This window comes from Capsicum annuum, chromosome 12, assembly GCF_002878395.1.
Source record: "Capsicum annuum cultivar UCD-10X-F1 chromosome 12, UCD10Xv1.1, whole genome shotgun sequence".
Lineage (NCBI taxonomy): Eukaryota > Viridiplantae > Streptophyta > Magnoliopsida > Solanales > Solanaceae > Capsicum > Capsicum annuum.
This window is the reverse complement of record NC_061122.1, coordinates 3,817,080-3,844,309: the sequence shown is the minus strand read 5'-3', so window position 1 is coordinate 3,844,309 and position 27,230 is coordinate 3,817,080. Positions and strand designations below refer to the sequence as shown.

General features: G+C 38.0%; 1 pseudogene; it reads right to left on the bottom strand.

Annotated features, from left to right (window-relative positions):
* LOC107870510 overlaps positions 1-14,232 on the bottom strand; it is a 30,174-nt pseudogene extending 15,942 nt beyond the window's left edge.
* Between the last annotated feature and the right edge of the window lie 12,998 nt (positions 14,233-27,230).

Sequence of the window (27,230 nt, the reverse complement as noted above, 5' to 3'; positions counted from 1 at the left end):
ACAGTAGTTGGTTTGATGACCGGACTAAACGTGGCATGATAGTCAACTCCAGGACGCAGTGTAAACCCCTTCACAATAAGTCGAGCCTTGTAGCGATCAATTGTCCCATCGGTTTTTATTTTTAACCTGTCTAACCATTTGCAAGAAATAATGTTTTTTGTGGAGTCATGTGGTACCAAATCCTATGTATGATTATTCAATAATGCATCAAATTCATTTTTCATTGCTCTTTGCCACTCTGGGTGTTTGTTTGCTTGTTTGAAGTTGGTCGGGGTGATGGAGGGAGATAAGTGAGACATGAAGTTAAGAATGATTTTTGGTTTGTAAATGTTGTGCTGTGAATGGGTCACAACACAATTTGGAGTTGGAAGAGAAGGTTGTTGAGGTTCTATGGCTTGAGCAGGGTCGGGGGAAGTTTGTAGCGGAAGTGAGGTGAAGGGACAGGCGGCGGTGTTTTGGCTAGCAGATGACACTGTTTTGTTTTTTGCGAATGTATACAATTGAAAAAGCTAATGATTGAGGCAATGGGGGATAAGAGTGGGTGTCACGGAGATCATTAGGAACAACAAAATTTGTAGGAGGAGGAGGAGAAGAGTTACCTAAATTTGCAGATTTTGTTGGAGCGCAGGCAGAGGAGACAGTATCTTTGAGAGAGTTGCTGCTATTTGAACTTAGGATAAGTATAGGGCTGAGTAATTTGTTGCTTATGGGAGAAGAAAAACTAGGGGATGTTGTTGGGGTAGAGTCAGTTGGGTTTTCCATGCAAGTTCTTTGCAAGTTGAAGAAATATTTAAAAATATATTTTGAAAAGGAAAATTATTTTCAAAAAAATTCACATCATGTGATAAATATATTTTAGAAGATTTCGGAACAAAACATTGGTGACAATGATGAACTAAAGAAAATTCTAAATATACACATGGTGTTGATCGTGACTCTAATTTATTTTTTGAATAAGGTGTGAGCCAGGGATAACAGAGACACCCAAAATTGTTTAAGAAATTGTAATCCAGATTATGATCAAACAACATTTGAAAAGGTGATTTATTTTATAAAAGTGAGATTGGCAAGCGATTTATAAGATGAACTGCATGTTGACAAGCAAAAGATCAAAGAGTCGATGGAAGTGAAGCTTCATGAAGTAAAGTGTGAGCCGCCTCAATAATATGTCTATGACATCTTTCAACAAGAGCGACTCCTTGAGGGGTGTATGGAGGGGATAAAAGATGTTCAATACCCTGAGATCTTAGGTATGGATCAAGATTTTTATATTCGCCACCACCATCTGTATAGATAGAAAGAACTTTCGTATTAAAACGACGTTCAATTAATGATTGAAAGTTTTTGAAAAGGTTTGTAACCTCACTTTTATTCTTTAATGTGTACAGCCAGGTGTATTGGGTATACTGATCCACAAAAATACAATAGTATAATTTTTTATCAATCGATTGAATTGGAGAAGGACCCCATAAATCACTAAATATTGTTTGAAATGGTTTGGTACTTGACAAACTAAAATGTTTAAAAGGATGGCGATGAACCTTATTCGAGGAACAAGAATTACAAACTGAAAATTTTTCTCACGATAAAGGTAGCGAAATTTATTCAAAAGAAAATTTAACACTCTTGCATTCAGATGACCCAACCGACTATGCCAGGTAGAAGTGGATGTGCTGGAGGAAGTCAAATGCACTTGAGGAGAAGACATGGAGGGTAATTTTGGCCACTCATAGAGACCGTCCTAATTCTGACCGTGCACCAACGGAGTTCGTGTTTTCAAGTCCTTCACAAAAAAATAAAAGGGAAAGAATTCAATAGAGGTTAGGTTATTTTGACAAAATTTAGAGACATAGAGTAAATTGCATTTAATGCTAGGAGCACAAAAAGTGTTAGAGAGTTTGAAATATTTATTTAATGCATTTAATTAAGTTGAACTAGTGTGAGTTATTGGTATCTTTATACTATCACCCATGGAGACCTGCTCCATCCCATTGTATGGCTGCAAATTTTGAGGTTTGGAAGTGATGTGATGAGATGCGCCAGAGTCAAGAATCCAAGGATTTTCTGATGCCTGTAATCCTAAAACATAATTGGCTTTCGCCTAAAAGTGATTGTGTGTAACACCCCGCATTTTTTGGGTAGAAATCAAAGTGTCGTTCCTACGCATATAAACCCGAACTAGATGATTCCTTGTTAATATATGTGTGGTGATAAATCCTACAGTGTGGGAATATCTTTGGATACAAATTGAGGTCACAAAAATCCCCTAACTCAAAGATGAATTGAAAACAGTTCCATCGATTTAGTTTTAGTAGACACTTCAACTTGGGTCAATTTTCATTGAGTATAAATTCTGTTATATAGAGAACTGGGTGACCTACTATATATAAAATGAAAGGTCTTCGAAGTATCTTTCCAATGATACAAATTTAGTCTAAATCCGTCAATCGATCCAAGAGTTACGGCCATTTTCGTGAGAGGCAGTAGTGTATTTTTCTGCAGTCAGCTCCACGTTTTCCAGGGGCATTTGGGTCAATTCCACCCCTATTAATTCAGCCTAAACACTGAATTTCAATCCCAAAACACCACATTACTCATATTTCTCTCAATTTTCTTCAAGAACACTCCTTAGGGCTTCAAACAAGATTCCCAAATAACTCAAGATTCAACCGTGGATTTTAGAAGATGATTAGAGATTTGGAATCCCCAATCCGTAGGCTTCAGGAATCATCTATTATTTTTCGAAATAGAGGTACGCGGGGTTTATCCTAAAAACTACATGGGCTTAAAATCATTAGAGCATGATTTTAAGGTTTTGATGCATGTATTTTATGGGGGTTTTGAAAAACTATATTGTTGATTATGTAATTTGAAAGTTTCAATGTTGTTATTGTTTTGACCTTGTGGTCCTATCCCCTAAATTGATTTACATGTATACATATATGTATGAAATTCGAGATTTAAGATTGTTTGAGAGCATAAATTATGAACTCCTTCTCGTGTATCGAATTAAGGATTATGGTTTTGTGATTTGAAAGATGTTTTCGTAATATTATTGCATTTGATGAGTTCCTTGCATTTGTTTTACATGAGGTTTGAGAAAGAGTTTCTTGAATTGAATTATTGAAATGGTGGTCCCAAAGCTTGTGTTTTGAAAACAGAGATTTATGACAGCCTAATTATGGCTCAGAGATGTGACTTGCAAGTCAATGGTATGACGATACCATATGTATTTATGCCATAACAGATTATGTTTTCAGAGCATGTTTTCAGAGTATGTTTTTAGAGCATGTTTTCAGAGACTGCATGTTTTGATAGAGTTTTAAAAAGGGGCTTAAAGAGGGTTAGGTGGTTATCCGAAGAAGGCGCGAGTTCAAGCAACTCTTAGCCTAAAACCGTATTTGCCGATACGGGTAGATTATTATTGTATGCTGGCGACGGCAGTGTAGCATAGTAGAGTCAGAGACTCCGACCCTTGTGGCACATTTGGGTTGGGGGCTTTACTGCCGAGTTAATGGCCGTTTCCATATAGCCCATGAAATTTTTTAGAGTTGTAGGGTATACCACCTAATGCAGATGTAATACAGATTTCTCAGAGTCATGATGATTTTCACAGTCTTTTAAAATGCCCATTTGATTTCTTACTGTATGACATGTTTATGAACTGTTTTAAACTGCTCTCATATATGTTGATTATAAATGATTATTTTGGATTTGCTCTGCGTACCAGTACATCTGTATTGACTCCCTCCTCCCTCCAGGTAGATATTTCCGACAGGTGATCAGATTGTGCAGTGGTAAGACTTCTCTATTCCAGAAGGCCTGTCTTTTTAGATCATGACACTTATTTTAGTTTTGGTCTACTGGGGGCCTTGTCCCAGCTTTAGAACATCGTCAGATTTTCATGTAGTAGAGATTTCCCAGACTGAGTCAGATGATGTTTAGATATTGTTGGAGTTTTCCTTCATTGTTAAATTAATTTCAGAGTATGACTATGTTTCCGTATTCGATGTATAATTTCACATTTTATTTTTTTTATATGAATGTTGTGCAAGATTACCAGATAGAGAAGGGCATTCTAGGACTTTCTGGTTTGGAATGTCCGTCACGGCCAGGCCCTAGTTTGGATCATGACAAACTTGGTATCAAAGCAAGGTTCATGGTCCCAGGGTGTCTGCGAAATTGCGTCGGGTAGAGTCTTGTTTATGGGTGTGTAGTGCGCCACGCTTATAAGCAGGAGGCTACTAGGCATTTAGGAATGTCTCTCTTTCTTCATGTTCTAGTTCGTGCAATATAGTCAGAATGTTCCTCTTTCATACTCTAATTCATGCTATGGTGTCGCCTATACGAAAGTAAAAGTCATCCCAAATTCTTTCCTCCTTACTCTGATGTTCTCAAACATGTCTCATTATTTGGATGATTCAAGTACAAAAGTTAGAGTCTAGGTGGTATGGTTCTTTCTTATTGAATCATATAAGAGTTGTGCAAGGACTTGAGTAGAGTCCATTTGCTTCAAAGTGTATTGATGCGAGTGTCAACCTTGATATTGATTAAATCGTGCTTTTCAGCCTGTGGTATTGAGTGTATTCAGTCTCTTTTAAAAAATTTAGATTGCGGATGTCGTGCTTCAGGGGGAATGATGTGTAATCGAACTGTTGGAACTGTATTTCCACCCGAATAGTAGTATGAATTAAAGTGTTGATGCATGACCTATTGGTAATGAAATTAGACCAAGAAGTTGGTGATGTGAAATCACAAAGTTAGAAGTCAGAGTGAGGGTGACTTTTGCATAAATAAATATTTCAATTAAATAACCGATGTTTGAGGATGATTTGCCCCTTTATAGTGATAAACTAATGTGGTATCTAGTGGCATGTGTGGATGGTATGGTAGTCCATGGAGAAAGTGTTTGACTCCGATTTTATTTATACAAAGTAAGATGTATATTCTTAGTTCATTAGATATTGCATATTAAATTTCTATCTCATGTAATCTTGTCATCAAGGTGTTGTTGAAAAAAATACAGCCTAGTGAAGCCGTGTGGGGCTCTTTCGATTCACTAGCATAGTTGCCTTGTCATTCATCTCATTTTTCTTGTTCAAAATACAAAATCAAAGTCTAGTAAAGCCATGGAGGCCTATTTCGATTCACTAGCAACTTGTTGTCCAACTTGTTGTTCTTGTGTGGTTTAATATATGTATAGTCGAATCTGTTTGCAAAAGATTGAGTTGGTAAAGAGGTGATTCGTCCTTGTGTGTTAGTTTAGTGGAAGGTAGAGAAGGAGTTGTTAGTCAGGGTGATTTGTCGGTTGCTTGAAGTGTGAAAATGACTATATTAGCCAGTAAGTTATAATTATAGACTCATGGTTGTTGTGGAAATTGAAGGTAGACTAAATGTATGATTGGGTAAGTAAGTATGAGGTAAGAAATCCGTTTAAGTAGATAAGAATGTATGGGGTTATAATATCATATTAAGGTTGATCATGTCTATTATGTGACTTTACCCCTTGACCCCTTTTTTTGTTGGTAGTTGTAAACTAGTACTACTTGTGAGAAGGTATGTAGTAGATTTGTGAGGTATTTGGATATAATGTTCAAATTTGAAGGACTAGTATATTATGTTGCCTTCTTCATTGGTGGTAGATGATTGATGCTGGACCATTGGCTTGAATTTAATGTAGGATGTGGACGTAAGAATAACGACATGAGATTAATGATGTATGTTAAATTAATAGGCTTGATGTGTTGGAAATAGTATGTGCTAATGAGTTATGATAAGGAAGACCGTAAGGTCAAGATCGATTATTGTTGTTATGAAGTTCTAGTGTACTAGTATTTCTTGATGTTTATTTCATGGTTCCAAGTGAGAATCATGCGTAAGGTTGGGTTGTAAAAAATCATGTTTAGCACTAGACATTAAGTTTTGAACAGTTGAAGTCCATGAAGGTGGATGTGATGATTTCTTAGTTAATGATGCTAGTTATATGGAAGTGGCCTAATAGGCTTGAACGGTGTGTGGAACGGCTTAGGTTTAAGTTGATTCATAATGAAGTATAATGTTGTAGGTATGGTGGGTAAGTATGCCCAAGGTGATATGGAGTTGTGAAATTTTTCTAAGACTGTTACATGTTGCGTGTGGCTAGTGGTAAGGTAGAGTTGCTAGATGGAGAAAGACTAGTAGATGTTATATGGGTTGTAAATAGCCAGGTTAAAGAGTTTTGATTGATAGCGTTGAGCCTTCTTATATAATCTTGTTTTTCATAGTAATGAGACATAGGTTTAGAGTTGCGATATTGGTAGGCTATGTCAAAAGTGGTATGGTTCATCAAAGGCTTGTTGATATCCATGTTAAGTGTTAGAATCTAAGTTTGAGTTTTGAAGGTTGAACCGATAGAAATAAGTGTGCAAGCATTATACTATGACTATTGGGGCTATCGAAATATAAAGTGTATCTTAGAAGGTAGTATTAGCAGTGGGCTTTCCACTTTCATGTGTGGTCCTTAGGATTAACTTCTATTAATTTTACGTATTGTCATATTTTAGACCCCAGAGTACAGTAAGTGCGGTTAAGTTTAAAGTCTAGTAAGGGATCTCCCAAACTTAAGATGATGGCTTAAATCCAAGGGGGAGATGATAGAACGAGTAACCAAGTCAAGCGTGCAAATTCTAATTGTTGTGCCAGTAAATGGGGGAAAAGCCGTGAGTAGAGTGATGCTCAACCTATTCTTATTTCAGCAGTTTGCTTCAGTTATTCCGATACATACTCATGCTTTATGTTTCAGCTCCACGATCATAGTTCTTATTCATGGATATGATATGGAATCATGTACTCTCCTAGCTCCTAGTATGATGAGTTCCCAGTTGGTGCAACAGTCAGAATCACTTTCCGTAAGTTATGAATTCCAAAATTCAGGTCATGCAGTCCATGACTCTTGTACGCATGTGATACTCTTAACGATCACATTTTATATCAGGTACGTCCTCAGATTTGATCTCTTTAATGAGCCCATCCCGTGAGTGCTCTATTCCTCATGCCTCAGAAGGGTATCAAGTTGTGCTTAGCACTCCCCTCATGTTTCGGATCCCGATATTCCAAATTTTCAGTGACCTTACCCTTAGGTCGAGATAGTGATGATGAAAAATTATCTAGATGGGCCGGAAGAGAGTAAATATTTCTTGTTGATGAAAGAGGTTGTGTGTTTATTTGAGCTAAGGCAGTAATTGTGGAGTAAGATAGAGTCCAAGTCTATAAGTTTGAAAGAATTTTGAGGTGAAGTTTCATGTATGGCTTGGTAAGTTGAGAATATTTTAGGTATATCATATGAATATTGCAGAGAAGTTGTTATGGATAGAAGTATTAGAGAATATGAGGAAGGTGATTTACTAGTTGTGTTTAGAAGAGCATATGTGGGTAAGAATATAGGCTTGAATGTCATGTTTGTATACATCTGGATTGATGCTTTGAGTGTTTGTGAATGTCTAATCTGAAGTTGAAGGTGATTGTGGGAGTGGCAATAAGAATTATACATGAGATGAGGAATTGTGAAATGCAGGGTATACCGAATTTATGATTCAGACTAGTACTACAGTATTATGTGGTGCGTCTTGTGGTTTGAGTTAGGCTTGAAGATAGTGAGAGGATTTAGTTCAGTTTAGACATTAGTAGATGGAGATATCAGAGTCCATGTGAGAAAAATAAGTGGAATCAATGAGCATGATATTTAAGGGAAAAGTATAGTTGAGAGAGTATTTTAGAAGTGTGGCTAGACTGAAAGTAAGAAGTTACTTTGCTTAAGGTATGATAATTCTATCCTAGTTTATGAGTTATATGTCTGTATTCCGTGATAAAGAGTAATGTCATTGTTGTGATTCCCTAGTTGGAAGTCTTGTGTAACTCTTGCCCAAGATCCCTTGCTTTTTAAGGCTACTAGAACTTCTTTAGAAAGGGTGTTGAAGAGATACTCCAGTTAAGTATATGTGTCTAGTGTAATTCAGTCTGTATAGCCAGCAATTCGGTTTGATAGTCAGGCTAATCAGTTACTGTGGTTTTCCACCTTTTCACGCAGTCCTACTATCTGAAGTCCCATGCGTATGACCATCCCAGGATATAATCAATTCCATCCGTGTAAATTGTGAATTCAGTTCATTTCAAGCATCATGTTTCAGATTCAGCTATTTGGTCATGGCTCGGTGCATAAAAGTTCAGCACATACTCTCAAAATTTCCAAGTATTTTAGCTCACAGTGTAATACCTTCGTACGATTCAAATCTTGTTGCATTAGGATTCGTACTTGCATGAATTATCACTTCTCAATTCAATATGTATGACTGGATCATGAACACTTCAAGGAAAATCCTAAATTTTCAGCATGAATCAGCTCCAAGAAGCGAGTAAAGTCAAGTTAGCTCAGAATTTAGTTTCATGATAGAAGTTTAAATGTTTCAGATCAGTTGTGTCCTTTCTTAGAGGACATATCATGTCTGCGTCATTTCCTTACCTTAAAGGCTTCAACAAGTTCCTACCCATCATTCGGGGACGAATGATCCCAAGGGGGAGATAATGTAACACCCCGCTTTTTTTTGGGCTAGAAATCGAAGCGTTGTTCCTACGTGTATAAATCCAAACTAGATGATTCCTTGTTAATATATGTGTGGTGATAAATCTTCCAGTGTGGGAATATCTTTGGATACGAATTGAGGTCACAAAAATCCCCTAACTCAAAGATGGGTTGAAAACAATTCCATCGATTTAGTTTTAGTGGACACTTCAACTTGGGTCAATTTTCATTGAGTATAAATTCTGTTATATAGAGAACTGGGTGACCTACTATATATAAAATGAAAGGTCTTTGAAGTATCTTTCCAATGATACAAATTTAGTCTAAATCCGTCAATCGATCCAAGAGTTATGGCCATTTTCGTGAGAGGCAGTAGTGTATTTTTCTGCAGTCAGCTCCACGTTTTCCAGGGGCATTTGGGTCAATTCCACCCCCTATTAATTCAACCTAAACACTGAATTTCAATCCCAAAACACCACATTACTCATATTTCTCTCAATTTTCTTCAAGAACACTCCCTAGGGCTTCAAACAAGATTCTCAAATAACTCAAGATTCAACCGTGGGTTTTAGAAGATAATTAGAGATTTGGAATCCCCAATCAGTAAGCTTTAGGAATCATCTATTATTTTCCAAAATAGAGGTACGTGGGGTTTATACTAAAAACTACATGGGCTTAAACCATTAGAGCATGATTTTAAGGTTTTGATTCATGTATTTTATGGGGGTTTTGAAAAACTATATTGTTGATTATGTAATTTGAAAGTTTCAATGTTGTTATTGTTTTGACCTTGTGGTCCTATCCCCTAAATTGATTTACATGTATACGTATATGCATGGAATTCAAGATTTAAGATTGTTTGAGAGCATAAATTATGAACTCCCTCTCATGTATCGAATTAAGGATTATGGTTTTGTGATTTGAAAGATGTTTTCGCAATATTATTGCATTTGATCATGATTTGAAATTGTGAGAGGGTGGTTCTTGATATATATATATGTATTCTTGTGTTTAAAATAAAGAATTGCTTGTGAATTAAGAACTTTGGCATGACCACCTTGTACTGTACTATTGAAATGCTTGACAACGATGAGTTCCTTGCATGTGTTTTACATGAGGTTTGAGAAAGAGTTTCCTGAATTGAATTATTGAAATGGTGGTCCCAAAACTTGTGTTTTAAAAACAGAGATTTATGATAGACTAATTATGGCTCAGAGATGTGACTTGCAAGTCAATGGTATGATGATACCATATGTATTTATGCCATAACAGATTATGTTTTCAGAGTATGTTTTCAGAGCATGTTTTCAGAGTATGTTTTCAGAGCATGTTTTCAGAGACTGCATATTTTGATAGAGTTTTAAAAAGGGGCTTAAAGAGGGTTAGGTGGTTACCCGAAGAAGGCGCGATTTCAAGCAACTCTTAGCCTAAAACCGTATTTGCTGATACGGGTAGATTATTATTGTAGGCTACCGACAGCCGTATGGCGTAGTAGAGTCAGAGACTTCGACCCTTGCGGCACACTTGGGTTGGGGGCTTTGCTGTCGAGTTAATGGCAGTTTTCATATAGCCCATGAAATTTTTCAGAGTTGTAGGGTATACCACCTAACGGCAGATGTAATACAGATTTCTTAGAGTCATGATGATTTTCATAGAGTCTTTTAAAATGCCCATGTGATTTCTTACTGTATGACATGTTTATGAACTGTTTTAAACTGCTCTCATATATGTTGATGATAAATGATTATTTTGGATTTGCTCTACGTACCAGTACATCTGTATTGCCCCCCTCCCCCTTCCAGGTTCTGAGGTTAAGTCTAGGGGTCCAGATAAACAGTAGATATTTTCGACAGGTGATCAGATTGTGCAGTGGTGAGCCTTCTCTATTCCAGAAGGCCTGTCTTTTTAGATCATGACACTTATTTCAGTTTTGGTCTACTGGGGCCTTGTCCCAGCTTTAGATCGTCGTCAGATTTTCATGTAGTAGAGATTTCGCAGACTGAGTTAGATGATGTTTAGATATTGTTGGAGTTTTCCTTCATTATTAAATTAATTTTAGAGTATGACCATGTTTCTGTATTCGATGTATAATTATGACCATGTTTCTGTATTCGATGTATAATTCCGCATTTTCTTTTTTGTATATGAATGTTGTGCTAGATTACTAGATAGAGAAGGGCGTTCCAGTCCTTCCTGGATCGGGATGTCGGTCATGGCCAGGCCCTAGTTCGGGTCGTGACATTGTGAGATTTCGATCGACAAACACTTGCAACATGACCTCGTTTGTTGCACAACTGACAGCGAACACCATCAGAAGAGTTGTTGGTGGTAGAAGATTGCTGTGGATTGGGTTAAGTGAAGTGATTTTTGGACCGCCACTGTTGGTTGTTGCCATTGTTATTGCAGGGGCGCCGATTGGTGCAATTGTTTGAAGTACTAGGCTTGTTGGAGGTAGTAGCAACAACAATAATCTGATTGGGAGCTGAACCTTTTCGTGGAGTTCCTCATAAGTAATAGTGGATTCACGAACGCGGATTGCAACAGAGATCTCACGAAACTCTGGACCCAAACCACTGAGGATCTTGACCATAAGTTCAGAGTTGGAGACCGAAGCACTAGCAGTAGAGAGTTCGTCAGAAATAGATCGAATAGTTTGCAAATATTCGGTGACTGGCTGGGATTCTTTGGTCAGATGCATAAGTTGATCACACAGACAGAAAATTCTAGTTTTGGGACTTGTTCGCATAGGCAATGTGCAGTGCATCCCAGGCTGCCTTTGCTGAGGTAGCTGCTGCAGCAGTTGTGGCAATTGTTGGATCAACAGATGCCATAAGTGCATTTTGAATGAGTTGGTCTTGTCGAAACCAAAGAGTAAACGCAGGATTGTCACTAGGGACTGTGCCAGTTGTGATGGTGAGAGATGGGGAAGGTGTAGATCCATCAAGATGACCATAGAGATCATGACCATGCATAAGCATGGAAAATTTCGCCTTCCACGTTGCAAAATTGTGGCTGCCAAGTAATTTAATGGGCAATTGGGACGCAGGGTTAAATTGAACGACCATCGGGCTGATGTTGTTGTCAGCATTAACAACTCGAGGAGTGTCTTCCATTTGTGGAGGGTGGGTGGGAGAGAAAAAGAAATCTTACTCGTTCAAGCATACTAAGGCTTCTGATACCATATAAAGATGAGTAGAGTATGAAAGCTTCTATTGATTTCATTGATATGTATGTGTATATATACAAGAGAATACAAACTAAATGAGGAAAGAATCAACTAATAAAGAATTGTGATCTTCTACTAAATAGAAACTAGATCACTATGAGATACTGAGATATGGAAGATCTACTGAGATGGGGAAGATCAATCATGAGATATCTTCCAAGATAGGATGTATGCACCGATAATAACGAGGTGACTTTGCACAGAGGTCTGACTGTATATCTATGTATTTGACCAAAGCAAAAATAAAATTGAATTCAACAATTGTACCTTTGTTTCGAACCATAAATGACACAGTGAACCTCGGTAGAGCTCAAGATGAACAAGTCTTTTGGGTTCAAATTCTTCTGGCAATGATTCCCAAGGATATCCAAAAATCTGAATCCAACCCAAGCTGTTGGGTAGGTACTCAATGGCATCATGTGTATCAAATTCGTTGATGTATAATAGTTTAATCCTTTTCATATTTTTCATGACTTCTTTGCTAAAGCATAGTTTTTTAACACTATCATCGTGCAGCCAGATTGATTCTATTTCTTTTGTCTCCTGATAAAAAAAGCATTAGTCCACAAAATAAAAACAACAAGAGGATAAAATGTATGCAGTCCATACCACTACCTCGAGGTGAGGTAAGAGGCTGTTTGCAATGGACCCCTAGGGGTTGAAGTTTAAAATTGTTTAGCCTACTTACTGTATTGTTCAGCATAACTTCTTCCAAATCTTCAACGTCCCATATTCTGCTAGGTTCTCCCAAATCTTTCTGCATTTTCACGACATATCTACCCATATCTTCAATCAAGTCATGCATTTCAATTCTATCATCTCCAGAGATGAACACAAGAGATTTATCGATTAGGACATCCAATCCGAGTACAGCTCCTTTATCATAGCTCTCGAGGATTCTTAGGACATGACTTTTAAGATATCCTCTGAAGAAACATGCCATATCCAGGAACATCTTTTGCTGTTCGAACTCTAACCCATCATAACTACAACCTCCAACGAGAACGTCTTACAACGCACATCTGGAAATTTTTTTTTGAAAGCATGTTGATTGAACAACAACATAGCTTCATCATCAGGTAGTGTAGACACTTCATACACTGCATCATCGTTCTCTATCAATTGTCTATTTCTAGTTGTTATCACAACTCTGCTGCCATTACCAAACCAACGAAGATCACCTTCTAAATACTCCAAATGATCACTATGATCTACATCATCAAGCACGATTAGCACCTTCATAGAACAAAGTCTTGTCGGAATCATACACTTCCCATCTAGCTTATTATTGACGTAATCGTCTTTTTTCCTCAACAGTTCAGATAGAAGGATATTTTGTAAAGAATGCAATTGATTCCTTTTTGCATTTTCTTTAACATCTGCAAGAAAACAAGCAGCTTTGAATCGATAAGAAAGAGTATCAAAAATGGCTCTTGCTATTGTCGTTTTACCTACTCCTCCTATTCCCCAGATCCCTACCATCAGAACACCATTGATTCCTATCTGAAGCAGGGATTCCAGTTTCTCTAAATGAGCATTTATTCCCACAATATCTTGCAAAGAAGATACAGAATAACCAGTCTTGCATAGTTTGGAAGAGATGCGGTCGACGATCTGCTGAATTTCCTCTGATTCATTCCTACATAAATAAGAAGATCGATAGGACCATGCCTTCTTAATGATAGAAACATATAAAAACATTTCTTACTTCTAAATGATAATCAATTTAATTAGATTGTGCATACAGTATATATGACTAATTTATTTAGTGTTGATTCTGTTTAACTCACACAAACGTCCAAATTTAAATGGAAATTCTTCCGTTTCTTTCTTCATTTAAAGCAATTATGTGTTTTCAACTCACCCGTCACGGATATCATGTCCTTTTAGATTTGCGGAAGCAGTTAGGGCAGTTCTCCATCGTTGCACCTTCCGCATCCCCTCAACATCATCCTTATACTCTAGTTCATATTCGTCAAATGCTTTTTCAAAGTCCCACGTTGATTTCGAACATGTGATGGATTCACATCATAGAAGATCGGTATGACTGTTTGTCCATTTTCTTCTTCCTTGCATTCCATGATCTTCACTAGTTCATTCAAGCACCACCTCGATGCAGCAAAATTCTTTGAGAAAACAACGAGTGCAAATTGAGACTCTTCGATAGATTTAAGGAGTTCTTCTGGAATTGAATCACCATCCTCTATCCTTTCATCATCTTGAAAGGTGAGTATTCCCCTGTTTTTCAAGCCTTCATACAAGTGACCAGCAAATGTTTTACGAGTATCCTCTCCTCTAAAACTTAGGAACACAACATACTTCCATCGAGGACGGTACTGTGAATTACTCGCAAAAGAGGAAGAAGATGCCATGGATGTCTGAAAAAGAGAAAACATGGTGTGATAATTAGAATTGCTGTTGTTATTAATGAACTCCTTTAAAAAAGGAGGAAAGTTGGTGAGAAAGAAAAAATGATCAACTTTCCACATGACATGTTTAAAGCTATAAAATTAAAGCGCATGTTAGTATATTTGACATATCTTTGACTTAAGACCACTAGATTAAAAAATCCATGCATAAATGCAGAGTTAATCTGGAATTTATTTTCTTAAACTCCATATATGTTATTCAATTTAAAATGGAGAGAGTAGTAAATGGGCTATATTTTAATTGAAGGGAGTAGAAAATTCCTTCAAAGACCACCTAACCACACTTAAAATATGTAAATAATGGCACTGGTAGTTGCAGTCCCTCTTCCTGCTAATTATATAATATAGTTCCATATGCACTAAATAGTTTCTGTCCTTTTTATTTCTCAAAGGTTAAATTATGGTTTTTGTCTTTATATTTGCCAAATGGTTATAGTTTTTTTTAAGAAAGTTTACCCCGGTTTTCGTCAAATATATTTTATGGAGATTGAAAGTGTTAGCATCCAACAAACTTAAAGACCAAAATTGCATTTTATTAACCATGATGGTTCGATTTGATGTAACATCCAGAAAATTTTAAGCTAAGATCTGAATGGTTCTTCATGTGTGCATAGGCCTTAAACCCAATGATTCCTAATTAGACATAAGTGTCATGATTGTTGAAGTATGAAGAGAAGAATAGAGAAATGCTGAAGTATTGTGAAATATGTAGAGGAAACAGAACTGAGAAAAGACTAAAATAGACTAGTTCAAAAAGTCTGTTATAACTGTCTAATAGGTATTTACTCTAACGTCTAGTTAGTTAGTTAGTTGGTACATTCACAAGCCTATAAATGTAGATGCCTGTGTACATTTCTGAATAATGAATATACAAACAAGTTACTCCTTCTCTAATGATCTCTCTTTCTTCTTATCTCTTCCTTCTTCTTCTTAATCTGTGATTCATTCTTAATTACTGTGATCAAGAAGTACAACACTGCTTGATATTGTGTTTTAACTGCAGTCTATCTCATCAATAGACTGCCTAGCTCAGTTATTCAATTCTTAACTCCTTATGAGAAGTTGTATCGTAAGAGACCAAACTATGATCATCTGAGAGTAATGGGGTGTTTATGCTATTTCAAGGTACTAAATGAGCATGATAAACTCATGACTAGAGCAAGAACAAGTGTCATGATGGGATACTCTAGCACTCAGAAGGGATACTTGGTATATGATATATCAACTAACATCTTCTCTGCGAGTAGAGATGTGTCTTTCAGAGAAGATGTATTTCTATTCAAACTTCTCAAACATCAAACTCAGTCACCACACCATATCTTTCCCTTGGAAGATCAATAACAAATACTAGGCGGTGAAGAGATGGGACTACAGATCCCAGTAACCATGGCATCACAAGGGGTTCCTTGTCAAGTGAGCCAACAAGAACAACCATTGCAGGATACTCCTAGTCCTGCACAATCCAAAACTAAAGTGTATCAAAGAAGGTCAACTAAAGCTCCTTCTATTCTAGCACAGTCAGAACTAGTAACTCAAGTGTATCAAAGAAGAGAAACTAGAGGTCAAGGGGTTCCTAATTCAGCTAGTCAACATGAGCAGCAGGTACGGGTGGTTCCTTCTCCTGCACCCATAACTAATGGTTCTCTAGACCAAAGGAAGTCAACTAGAGGTAGAAAGACACCAGTTTGGATGAATAATTTTGTTACCAAGACAGCAAAGAAGGCACCTTATGCTCTTGCTAATCATGTGTCATATGATAAACTCTCCTCTACATATAAGGACTATGTGCTGAAGTGTGTCACTGAACCTACAAGTTACAATGAGGCATGTAAAGATCCTAGATGGGTGGAAGCAATGAAAAATGAGATAGATGCACTGAATTCCAATAACACTTGAGAGATTGTTCCTTTACCTAAGGGAAAGAAAGCTATTGGTTGCAGATGGATCTACAAAGTGAAGTATAAGGCTTCAGGTGATGTTGAAAGGTTTAAGGCTAGGATTGTAGCAAAAGGTTATGGACAAAGAGAAGGAATTGATTACAAAGAAACATTTTCACCTGTTGTAAAGATGAAGACAGTAAGGACTATACTTGCAGCAGCAGCTAAGAAGCAATGGTTTATACATCAAATGGATGTCTATGATGCATTCTTGAATGGTGATCTCAATGATGAAGTCTACATGGACATGCCTCAGGGATTTACTAGTCAGAGGGAGAATGTAGTATGCAGACTACTCAAATCCCTCTATGGACTAAAGCAAGCACCAAGGCAGTGGAATACAAAGCTATAAGAAGTGTTTTTAAGGTCTCAATTCACTCAGAGTCAATATGATCCATCATTATACATTAGGAAGACAATAGAAGGAGTCACATTGGTATTGATATATGTTGATGACATGCTGATCACTGGAGATAGTCTAAAACTGGTAGAAGAAACCAAGGCAATCCTACATCAGAACTTCAAGATGAAAGATCTAGGTGAGCTGAGATTTTTCCTTGGAATAGAATTTGCAAGATCTAACAAAGGGATTCTGATGCACCAGAGAAAGTATATATTGGAACTACTATATAAGCTAGGTTTAACAGCAACCAAACCTGCAGCCACTCCTATGGATTACAACATAAAATTGACATCTAAGCAGTTTGATGAGCATGTCAAGCAAGGGAAGTCCACTGATGATCCACCAGCAGACCAAATTGCTTACCAGAAAATAATTCGTAAACTGTTGTACCTAACCATGACAAGGACAGACATAGCCTTCTGTGTTCAAACATTGAGTCAGTTCCTTCAAGATTCTAAGAAGTTTCACATAGAAGCAACACTCAGAGTTGTTAAATATATTAAAAATCAACCAGGTCAAAGTGTGCTATTGTATAGCAATGTAAATAACAGAGTAAGTGCATATTGTGATACAGAGTGGGCATCATGTCCTCAGACTAGAAGGTCTATAACATGCTACTTTGTGAAGGTTGGAGAATCAATAGTTTCCTGGAAATCAAAGAAGCAAACTACTGTTTCCAAAAGTTCAGCTGAAGCTGAGTTTAGAAGTTTTATAGCAGTAACTGCAGAGTTGGTATGGATCCCAGGCTTGATGAAGGAAGTTGGGAATGAAGTAGTTCTACCTGTGGATGTATTCAGTGATAGAAAATCAAATATATAATGAGAGAACAAAACATATTGACATTGACTACTTCTTTATCAGGGAAAAGATTGTTTAAGGGATGATCAGAACTCATTACATTGCAATTCTAGATCAGCCTGCAGACATGCTAACTAAGGGGCTGACAAGAGCACAACAAATTCATCTGAATGCCAAGATGGGAATCTGTGACATCTTCACACCTTCCTAGATTGAGGGGAGAGTGTTGAAGTATGAAGAGAAGAATAGAGAAATGCTGAAGTGTTGTGAAATATGTAGTGGAAACAGAACTGAGAAAAGACTAAAATAGACTAGTTCGAAAAGTCTGTTATAACTGTCTAATAGGTAGTTCCTCTAATGGCTAATTAGTTAGTTAGTTGGTACATTCACAAGCCTATAAATGTGTCACGACCCGAACCGGGGCCCTGGCCGTGATGATTATTCCAAACATTGAGGCCCGAAACACCCCTATCTGTCTAGTAATCATGCACACAATTCATATGATAAAAGAAATGCGGAAGATACACAATATAACGAAAACATGGTCAAGAATCATGTGAAAGTAATAATGGGGAATAATGTCCCACAATCTCAACACAACATCTCTATAATGTCTGCGAAATTTCTACTACATGACTAAAACAAATGTCTATCTGAAAACTGGGACAAGGCCCCGAGTAGACCCAAAACTAATAAATGATAAATTAAACTGCAGACATCAGGCCTTCCGAAATATAGAAGGCTCACCACTTGATTCTGCGATCTGTCGGAAAGAATCTACTGGTTTTCTGGACCCCTAGACTGTGCCTACACACCTAGGAGGGGAGGGGGTCAATACAAAAGAACTGGTATGTAGAGAAATCAAAACAGAAATATAATATTTTTACATAATGTAGGTGAGAGCCATTATAAAGCAGTTTCATATCAAATTATTTGAAAACACATGGGCATAATGTAATAGTTTTCAATACCAATGTAATTCGATTGAGCTAGGTGGAATGCCCTACAATTGTAATTCCACGGCTATGTGGAATCCACCTCTGGTGCTCGACGGGCAAGCCTCCAATCCAAGTAGCTGCCAGGATTTGGAGCCGGTATACCCCCCATGTGAGTACACTGCAGGGAACCCCCCATATGAGATGTTCCAATTACTTTATTATCCTCCCACGTAAGATACAATATCATATGACCCGCATCGGCAACTACGGTTTCCAGCGATGAACCCTTTCAGTCAAACGCCTTCTTCGGGCATCCACCTTTCTCATGAAAATCAATGCATTCAAACTTTGTTAAAATCAATCACATGTCATACTCTGTAAGGTATCGGCATACCCGACTCGAAACTCATCAATATCGTATCATTCTCTTCATTCAATCATCATATGTAACATATTTCAACATGAACAAAACAACCCTCTCTTTGAAAGTCAAAAACCATATCCAAATGATGACATTTTAAAGATATTTCATGACATGCATTTCAAGATGATTTCAAACGATTCATATCATGTGAAAACTTAAAACAATATCATATCAAGAGAGGGGTTCCGTGTAAATCATGCTCTCAATTTATCATCATTATGAAACACATGCATATTCATATATAATATATCAAATCACATTGGAATTAGGCCTAAAGACCAAATCAATATCATAAAATGTTTAAAACATAATCATATTCATAATTTCAAAACCCCCATTTTGAAAACATGAATTTTTAAAGCCCATGAGATTTTTGAGATAACCCCACGTACCTCTATATGCGAAGATTATAGGTGCTTCTTGAAGCCTACGTTCTGGGGATTCCAAATATGCAATTAGTTTCTAAAACCCCCGGTTGAATCTTGAGTTGCTTGGGTTTTTATTTTGAAACCCTAAGGAGAATCCTTGAGCACTTTTGATGAATGAAGGTGTATTTTGGGGTCTTTGGAACTGAATTTCGTGTTTAGGGCTAAGTAAGGGTGGAAAAGGACCATTTTGCCACAAAAACAGAGTGTTTAAGTCACTTGAAACCTTTACATAGGCGCCGCCCATTCCATCGCCTATGTTTACATAGGTGCCGCCTATGCTATCACCTATGTTTTCCAGTGGCCATGTGCGATTGGTTAGGTGACACATATTACTTTGAAAGGCCATAACTTTTTGCTCGGTTGCCGGATTTTAGCAAAATTGGTATCGTTGGAAAGCTAACTCGGAAACCTATCATTTTACACATAGTAGGATTTCTAATTCAACATATACAAAAAGTCATGGTCGATAGAAGCTGATATAAATTATGATGTCCACTTAAGCTTAATTGGTCGAAGTAGTTTTCAACTCGTCCTTGAGTCAAATGACCCTATGGTCTAAATTCAAGCTTGAATGGATTCACATGCTACACAAATAATTAACATGCCGTATTGGCATAAGATTTATGGCTTCAGGATTTATCAACACATCGGAATCATGATCTATATTGTAGCCCAAAATGCGGGGCATTACATTATCCCCCCTTAGGATCATTCGTCCCCGAATGATGATGCGGGACACAGACAGACATGATTTCAAGCATAATAAAGGACTAGGAAAGATAAGATAGGAATAGTACCTTCTGTCTCTTCCTCCATCGAAGCAAACAAATTGGGATATCTAATTTTCATGTCATCTTCTGACTCCTAAGTTGCTTCTTTGACTTTCTGATTCCTCCATAGTACCTTTACTGAGGCTATCTCTTTGCTCCTCAGCTTTCAAACTTGGCGATCTAAAATTTCAACGGGCTCTTCTTTGTAAGATAAGGAATCTGTCACTTTGACACCCTCTACTAGCAATACCAAAGAATGATCTCTTAATTTCTTCAACATGGATACATGGAATACTGGATGAACGGAACCCAAGCTTGCAGGCAATTCTAGCTCATAAGCAACTGCACCAATCTTTCTCAGAATCTGATATGGCCCTATATAGCGAGGGCTCAATTTACCCTTTTTTCCAAACCGCATAACTCTTTTCATAGGAGAAACCTTGAGAAATACCTAATCACTAACTTCAAACTCTAGTTCTCTTCTTCGAACATCGGCATAGGACTTCTGACGACTCTGAGCAGTCTTGAGTCATTCTCTAATGATCTTCACTTTCTCCATCACCTGATGAACAAGATCAGGCCCATATAACTGGGTCTCACCCAATTTATACCATTCTATCAGAGACCTACATCTTCTACCATACAAAGCCTCAAAAGGAGCCATCTTGATGCTGGCGTGGTAACTATTACTGTAAGCAAATTCAACCAGTGGCAGGTGATCTACCCAACTAACTTTGAAAGCAATGATGCATGCCCTCAACATATCCTCAAGGGTCTGAATGGTATGCTCAGCTTGCCCATCCGTCTGAGGGTGGAAAGCTGTGCTCAAATTTACTTGTGTACCTAAACCCTTCTGAAAAGATCTCTAGAACTGAGATGAAAACTGCATACCTCTATCGGATATAATGGACACTGGTGCCCCATGAAATCTAACTATATACTCAATGTAAATCTTAGCATAACCCTCTCCTGAATAATTAGTCCTCACAGGTAAAAAGTGGGCTAACTTTTTCAACCGACCTACAATCACCCATATAGAGTCATACTGGTTTCAGGATCTCGAAAGTCCTGTAATGAAGTCCATATTTATTATCTCCCACTTCCATAAAGGCAGGGCTATCTCTTGGGAAGTACCATCTGGCCTCATGTGTTCTACCTTCACTTGTTGACAGTTCAAACACTTGGACACAAAATCAGCTACATCACGTTTCATGTTATTCCACCAATACAAGGTTTTCAGATCATGGTACATCTTAGTAGAGCCTGGGTGAACGACATACCTCAAAGGGTGAGCTTCATCAAGGATCCTTTTCCACAGTCCATCAACATTCGAAACACACAACCTACCCTGATATCTCAGAATACCATCACCACCAATTTCAAACGACATTACCTTCTGTTGACCCACATTTTTTTTATTTGCATCAAGATGAGATCTTCAACTTTCTTCTCTTTAACTTTAGCACAAAGGGATGACTTAGCTAACTCATGAACAATCACCCCTCTATATTTGAAATCTAAGAGTCGCACTCTCAGATTTGCGAGGCGGTGAATATCCTTCACCATCTCTTCCTTCCCTTTTTCAATATGAGAAAAGCTGCCCATAGACAATCTGCTGAGTGCGTCGGCTACAATATTTGCCTTGCCCGGATGGTAATGCAAACTCATATCATAGTCTTTTAAAAGCTCCATCTAATGCCTCTGCCTGAGGTTCAATTCTTTCTGTAAGAAAACATACTGCAAACTCTTATGGCCAGTATAAATATCAACATGCACTCCATAGAGATAGTGCCTCCAGATTCTAAGTGCAAACACCACGGCTGCTAACTCCAAGTAATGAGTGGGGTAATTGCGCTCGTGCACCTTCAACTGCCTAGATGCATAAGCCACTACCTTGCCATGCTGCATCAACACACAACTAAGTCCCACACGGGACGCATCACAGTATACCATAAAGTCATCTACACCCCAGGGAGGGTAAAAAAAGGAGCAGTAGTCAATTTGTCCTTTAACTTCTCAAAACTATTTTCACACAAGTCAGACCATACAAACTTTATTTTTTTCTGAGTCAGTTTAGTAAGTGGAGCAGCTATGGAAGAAAAACTATCTACGAACCTTCTGTAATACCCCGACAAACCCAAGAAGCCCTTAATATTGGTTGGAGTCGTGGGTCTGGGCCATTTTCTCACTGCTTCAACTTTCTGGGATCCACTCTTATCCCGTCACTGGACACAATATAACCCAAGAAGGTAATAGCATCTAACCAGAATTCACACTTAGAAAATTTGGCATACAACTGATGATCCTTAAGGGTCTGAAGAATAATTCGGAGATGATTGGCATGGTCCTCCTCACTTTTGGAATAGATTAGAATATCATCAATGAACAATATGACGAAAAAGTCTAAAAACTAATGGAATACTCTATTCATAAGATCCATGAAGGCTACAGGGGCGTTAGTCAACCCGAAGGACATGACTAAGAACTCATAGTGACCATATCGGGTTCGAAAGGCTGTCTTGGGAATGTCTGACTCCCTAACTTTAAACTGATGATAACCCGAATGAAGATCTATTTTGAAAAACACTTAGCACCCTGAAGATGGTCAAAAAGATCATCAATCCTAGGGAGAGGATACTTGTTTTTAATCGTGACCTTATTCAGCTGACGATAGTCTATGCACATACGAAGGAAATAGTTTTTCTTCCACACGAAAAGTACAAGTGCACCCCAAGGGGACACACTGGGGCGAATAAAACCCTTATCTAGAAGGTCTGCTAGCTACTCTTTTAACTCTTTTAGTTCCGCAGAAGCCATTCTATATGGCGGAATCGAAATAGGACGAGTGTCTGGCAACACATCAATGCCAAAATCTATTTCCCTATCAGGTGGTATCCCTAGGAGATCTTTGGGAAAGACTTCTGCAAACTCATTCACTACAGGGACTGACTGAAAAGGAAGATTTTCAACTCTTGAATCTTTTACTCAAATTAGATGGTACATACAACCTTTGGAGATAAGCTTTCGGGCTCTAAGATAAGAGATAAAGTGACCTCTAGGTTCCACAGAACTCCCTGCCCATACAATTGGTGTCTCATTCAAAAAATAAAAAGTAACCTTTTGGGTTCTGCAATCAAGTGTGGCATAACACGAATGGAGCCAGTCTATCCCAAGGGTGGCATCAAAATCTACCATATCAAGTTCTATAAGGTCGGCCACACTATCCCTGCTAAGAATAGACATAACACAATTTCTATAAACCCTTCTAGCAATAATAGAATGACCAACAAGAGTGGAAACAGTGAAGGGTTCTTCAATGACTTTGGGCTCAAACCCAAAAACAACAGCCACATAGGGGGTTCACATAAGATAAAGTAGACTCGGGATCAAGCAATACATAAACATCATGAGAAAAAATTTGTAACGTACCGGTGACAAGATTTGGTGAAGCTTCCGCCTCCTGGCGGTTAGTCAAAGAATATAACTGAAGGGGCACCCTTAGGAGGAAGAGCCGTGGGGGCATCTTGGGGCCTAGTCCCCCCTGCATTTCCTCAAGCAGAAGGGCAATCTCTCTGAAGATGTCTGTAATACCTCGAGAAATTTTTTGTTGATATTTTGTGCGTAAACGTGTTGGGTTCTATCTTCTAGAATGAATTATAAATTTTTCATGCGGAATGTCTTAGATTATGACCAACCATTTCGTAGAGTATCGAATAAGATTTCCAACGATATGTGGATCATCCAAAAACTACACCCGAGCAATAAGTTATGAACATTCCGATCGAACCGTGAATAGTAGTGAACAGTAAAACGTGCAGGAAAAAGTACTGAGGCCTGGCGTATTTTTGTTCCAACTTTAAATGATCATAACTCCTTGTACATAATGATATGGGTGATCTACTATATATCAACGGAAAGCTCTGAGAGTCCTCTTTCCAATGAAATTGGTTTCATCTAATTTGTCTATCGAAGAAAAAAGTTATGGTCGATCTACTTCAGCCTACCAAAATCAAATTTTTGGGTCAACTTCAAACGATCATAACTCCTCGTACACAATGATCTGAGTGAGATACTATATATCAACGGAAATATGAGAGTCCTCTTTCTAATGAAATTGGTTTCATCCAATTTGGATATCGGAGTAAAACGTTATGGTTGATCTACTTCAGACTATCAAAACAGTCCACCAAAGGACAGATTCGAGAATTATTTGATTTTTAGGGGCGTTTTGGTCATTTTCCCTCACCCAAAATCCATCCAAACCTTATATTAAAGCCTATTAGAAGCATTATATGTTATATTTCATCAAATTCCCTAAAAAAGAACACCCTAAGCTCCTACATCCAACTTCAAGAACCTCCAAAGTTCACCATTAATTCTGTAAATTTATTCAAGATTTCAAGTTCCTAGTTCAAGAACTCCAAGAACCATCATTCAAAGGCACGATTAACATCTCAAAAATGAGTATCGATCTAAAGTTCATCGTCAAGGTATGTGGCGTTTTTCAACAAGAACTCTCTTTCGTTCTTGTGCCCAAAAGTAATTTTCTTTACAAAGGCATGATTTTTATTTGATTTTTATGAATTTGAAGCATGAACCCATATCTTATGATGATTATTATGAAATAGTGATGTTTATGATTTTGAAAGATGAATTTACATGTGTGGAGATATAAAGCATGAATCTTGAACGATATTTATCATGATTTTGATATTTGGGTTGTGAATCCCCATTGAAAATTATGTTTTTTTTAGAAAGTGTGTTATAAGCACGTTGATGTTGAATATTTGAGATATTTTGAATGATTTGACCTTTTGGTCTTAATGGAGTTGTTTTGAACTCGAGTGTGAAAGAAATCCACAACGTGGTTGATTTTGATAGATGGGAAGCATGATGGCTCCCGATGTATATTTATATATTACTGAAATTGTTTTGTTGTGGATTGTCTTTGAAATGATCTAAGCTAAGTTCGGGCGAAATCTTTAGCACCGAGTGGGAGGTATAAAGCGACCTTACTTCCCTAGAACTACGTGCCCCCGTAGGAGTGAGCCTGAGGCTGATTTATATAGTGATCACTAGTTTGTGTGGATTTGATATCGATAGTCCTACTCTGATGGCAAGGATAGGATGGCTCTCCCCAACGTGGGTTGTATGTTGGACTCCGTGTAACTCACATAGTTTATGTCGGTTATAGGATCTCCCAGTGTGTGTGTGTTTCCTTGTGTCTATGGTGAATGGTGAAGTGATTTGAAAGTGGAATTGTGAAAGTTATTCTTTTGAAAGATTTAAATGATATTTACATTATGAGAATTGATATTCTCGATGAACTGAAAGTAATTGACAAATTATATGATGACTCACATGTGTTATTGTACTTATTTCATCCTCTCATGATTATGATGATTTTCTTCAGGCTATGTGAGTCTTTCATACATCCTGCATATTTCTTATAAATATTTATGATGATAATGTTTATACAACTGCATACACCCCCATATACTCGGTTCTTTTCCATAGTACTGACCCACATCTTCAGATGTGGGCTGCATTTTCTCGGAATATAGGTTCAGGTGCTCAGTTTTAGGTTCGACAGTGATTCTTCGGGCACGCTGTTCTACATCCTCTGTTGTGGTGAGTCCTTATGTTCCGAGGACGTGATGTCTGATGTTGGTTTCACGAAATTGTTTACATTTGATAATTGAGTATGACTCAGTTGGGGCATGTCTCAATGGCTCGCTGGTTTTATTAATTTTCTTAGAGGCTTGTCAGACTAGTATAGATGTTGGGAGTTGACTAATAAGTCGTATTTTGTTATCTTTCTGAAATTCTTTTATTCTTGAATGATGATTACTCTGTTGATATTTGAGGGTTATTTATGGAAACTCCGTTGATTTGTGTTGAACTGAATGAAAATGGCTCAAAGGGTTAGCTTGGGGCTACTCGTACCCTCAAGCATCGTGTGACGCTCTGGGACCCATTTTCTGGGGAGTTAAAATGTCCCACCTTGCCACAAGTATAACAATTTTTCCCCTAAAAAAACACTTCCCTGGGTGATTCCTCCCACAAATCTCACATCGTGGATAAGTACGACGCTGTTGGGCCACACTCCCCTGCGACTGAGTATTTGGGGCTCTCGATCCATGATGAGTCTGGAAACTCTGAGATCGTCTGTCTGCTGGTGGTTCGGGCACTGGGGCGCTGGCAGCAGACTGTGCATTACTTCATGACTTCTTTTTTTGCCATCTGTTTCCCCAGTTGCCGCTCTGTGATTGGCTGTGATTCTGATCCGCGGTTTTAGCTCTCTTTGCTTGCCTGTCTTTCTCTCTTGTTTTTGAAATTTTCTTTTTCTTCTCTTCTATCTGCTGCATATGAACAGTCAGCCGAGCAAAGTGTAGCTCCTTATTCAATATTGCCCCTTGGCACTCAAGCACCAGGTTGTTAGAAAGGCCGGATGCAAATTTTCTCATCCGGGATCTCATATTACTAGTCAACTCTGGGGCATAGCGGGTTAGTTTATTAAACTTCAAAGTGTACTCCTGGACACTCATACTGCCCTGCTTCAGATTTATAAACTCTTCCGCCTTAGCCTCCCTCAACTCCAGAGGAAAGAATCGATCAAGGAAAGCTTCCACAAATTTGCCCCAAACTGTGGGCTCAACACTCTCACCTTTTGCATTCTCCCAGTCGGCGTACGATTGATTCACAACATCCTTGAGTTGATAAGTTGCCAGTTCTACCCCTTCAACCTCATCCATATGCATTACCTTAAAGATTTTTTCCATCTCATCCACGAACTCTTGTGGATCTTCCTTTACCTTGGTGCCAGTGAACTTAGGTGGGTTCATCTTCATGAAATGTCCGGCCCTAGTAGCGTTAGACGTAACAGATGCAGACCCAACATCTTCCGATCGTTGAGCCTGGTTAGCTACCAACTGTGTCAGCAAAGGCTATTCTCCTCGATAATACTGGAGAATTTACATCCCAAGCTTTTGATGATTATTGTATATCAGTTGGGATAAGAGTTGAACATCCAGTTGCTCATGTTCATACTCAAAATGGCCTTTCTGAGTCATTTATTAAGTGCCTATAATTAATAGCAAGACCACTTCTTATGAAAACAAAATTGCCTACTACTGTTTCGGGTCATGCTATTTTAAATGTAGCATCACTTATTCGTCTCAGACCAACTCATTATAATAATTACCCCCCGTTACAATTGGTCCTGGTTCATGAGCCAAATATTTCCCATCTACAAATTTTTGGATGTGATGTATACGTGTCAGTTGCACTACCTCAGCGTTCTAAGATGGCCCCCCAGAG